Genomic DNA, 3,095 nt, shown 5'->3' on the forward strand with positions numbered 1-3,095 from the left:
CCCTCAATTTCAGCCAGAAATTACCTGAAATCACAGAAAAATACAAAAACTCATAGTAAAGTCCAGAAATGTGAATTTTGCCTAAAAACTAATAATATTCTACTAAAAACTAATTAAAACATACTAAAATCTACATGAAATTACCCCCCAAAAAGCGTATAAAGTATCCGCTCATCACAACACCAAACTTAAACTGTTGCTTGTCCTCAAGCAACTAGATAAATAAAATAGGATAAAAAGAAATTAAGGAGTAATAAAATCTCCGAGTTTTAAGTGAAGCTCAGATTTTAATTTAGATGAGCGGGGCTAGTAGCTTTTTGTTTCTGAACAGTTTTGGCATCTCCCTTTATCCCTTGAAATTCAGAATGATTGGCATCCATAGGAACTCAGAATTCAGATAGTATTATTGATTCTCCTAGTGTAGTGTGTTGATTCTTGAACACATTTACTTTATGAGTCTTGGTCGTGGCCCTAAGCACTTTGTTTTCCAGTATTACCACCGGATACATAAATGCCACAGACACATGACTGGATGAACCTTTTCAGATTGTGACTCAGCTTTGCTAGAGTCCCCAGTTAGAGGTGTCCAGAGCTCTTAAGCACACTCTTTTGCTTTGGATCACGACTTTAACCACTCAGTCTCAAGCTTTTCACTTGAACCTGCATGCTACAAGCACATGGTTAGGGACAGCTTGATTTAGCCGCTTAGGCCTGGAACTACTTCCTTGGACCCTCCTATCCACTGATGCTCAAAGCCTTGGATCCTCTTCTTAATCCAATGATTTCTTGTAAAATTTTTTTTACTGCTTTTTCTTGCTTCAAGAATCAAATTCATGATTTTTCAGATCATCAATAGTATTTTTCGTGTTCCTCATTCTTTTAGGAGCCAATATTCATAAAATTCAAGATAAAAATTATGCACTGTTCAAGCATTCATTTAGAGAACAAAAAGTATTGCCACCACATATAGTTAATTATAATTTTTATTATTAAGAACTCGAAAAAAAAATAAATTACTTCTTGATTCTAATTATCTACTATTTTATTCATGCCTGATGATGATGAGAAAAATAAATTATAACTTAATTGAAAATAAAACCAGAATAGATATACTAATTACTACTACTGCTACTATATATCTTCCTAAGGTAAATTTCTATAATAACACTATCACAGAGTTAAAGCTAAAATTAGAACTCAACAACCTGTGTTTTGAGAAGTAGATGTTCCTCTAGTCTGTGGGGTGCTTTTCAAGGATTAATTTCTGGCGCTTCAGCTCCCTTAGATCACGCCCTTGCTCTTCTTGTTCCTTAAGCAGTTTGCAAAGCATGCTACTTTGATTGTTCTGTTCTTCCTTTATTTGGTCCATAGCTTCTTGCAATTTGGAGATAGATGCTTCAATATGTTCCCAATATTCGAATTGAGGAAGTTCTGGGAGGACTTCCTGTGCTCTCCTCTTGATTGGATCATTCTGCAGCTGTTGTCTGTCCATTGATATTCTAGTGATTAGCCTTTCAACTGAGATATACTCTGTTATTCCCATCTTCACTCCGGCATCTCTGCAGAGCATAGAAATTAGGCTTGGATAGGCCAATCTGGCATCCTTGGAATTCCTGTTTGCTATTTTGTATAATTCACACGAGATCAGTTGATGGACTTCTACTTCTTTTCCCAACATGATGCAGTGAATCATCACTGCTCTTTTAATGGTAACTTCAGAACGGTTGCTGGTGGGCAGTATGGAACGCCCAATGAAATCCAGCCAGCCTCTGGCTACTGGTTTGAGATCTTCTCTTTTGAGTTGATTTGGGATGCCAGTCGTGCTGGTGGTCCATCTGGCTTCAGGGATGCATATATCCTCTAGAATCTTGTCCAGACCTTTATTTACCCTCATCATTCTCCTATTAAAGGAGTCTGGGTCATCTTTCAGTTGAGGGAACTTAAAGATCTCCCTGATTTTGTCAGGATGGGTATGAACAATCTTTCCTCTGACTAAGGTCCGATGGTCATATAAAGCAGCTCCAATTATTCTTTGCCTGTCTGTCTGCCATAGATTAGCATAGAACTCCTGAACCATGTTCCTTCCCACTTTCGTTTCAGGATTTGCTAGGATTTCCCAGTTCCTGTTTCGAATTTGCTCTTGGATCTCCGGATATTCATCTTCCTTCAGGTCAAATTTGACTTCCGGGATCACTGATCTGTGACTCATTATTTTGTAGTAGTGGTCTGAATGTTCTTTAGTTAAGAACTTCCCTTGATTCCAAAGTGGCTTTGGAATATTCTCTTTCTTGCCTCTTGGGTTGGGTTGTTTTCCTTTAGGGGCCATGATCAAAGTGAGAATGTTTTTTGTGATCACGGATAAGCACACCAAATTTAGAGGTTTGCTTGTCCTCAAGCAAAAGAAAAGAGAGAAGAGGAATAGGAGGAGAGCAAGTGTGGAATGGTGGATGGTGAGAGGGGCGCCGAAAGTGGATATAAAGGGAGGGGGTGGGTTTTCGAAAATAAGAAAAAGATATAAGATAAAAGATATGATTTATAAAAGATAAACATGATAAGAAAATGATATAATTTAAAAAGATATGAATGATATTTAAAATTAAATTTGAAATATATAATTTGAAGAAGATTTTAAAAGATAATGAAGTTTGAAAAGAAATTGGAAAAAGAGTTGGATTGGATTGAAAAAAAAAAATTATGTTTATGTATGAAGCCATATTTTTTTTAAAAAAAGAGTTTTAGAAATTAGGATTTTTAGAAAACTAATTTGATTTGAGGGATGACAATTTGAAACATGTTTATGCAAGAAATCATGAATTGAAACATAAAAAATTAGAAAATTTGTAAATAAAAACGAATTTTACCTCCTCCCCACCATCCTGGCGTTAAACGCCCAAACGCTGCATGTTTTGGGTGTTTAACGCCCAAATGTTGCTTCTCCTGGGCGTTCAACGCCCAGCTGTTGCTTCTTTCTGGCGTTGAACGCTAGGAAGTCCTTTGTCACTGGGCATTTTTCTAAACGCCCAGGATGCTGTGGTTCTGGCGTTAAACGCCCAGAAGGTGCTTCTTTCTGGCGTTCAACGCCCAGAAGATGCTCC

This window comes from Arachis stenosperma, chromosome 8 (assembly GCF_014773155.1).
Source record: "Arachis stenosperma cultivar V10309 chromosome 8, arast.V10309.gnm1.PFL2, whole genome shotgun sequence".
Taxonomy (NCBI): Eukaryota; Viridiplantae; Streptophyta; class Magnoliopsida; order Fabales; family Fabaceae; genus Arachis; species Arachis stenosperma.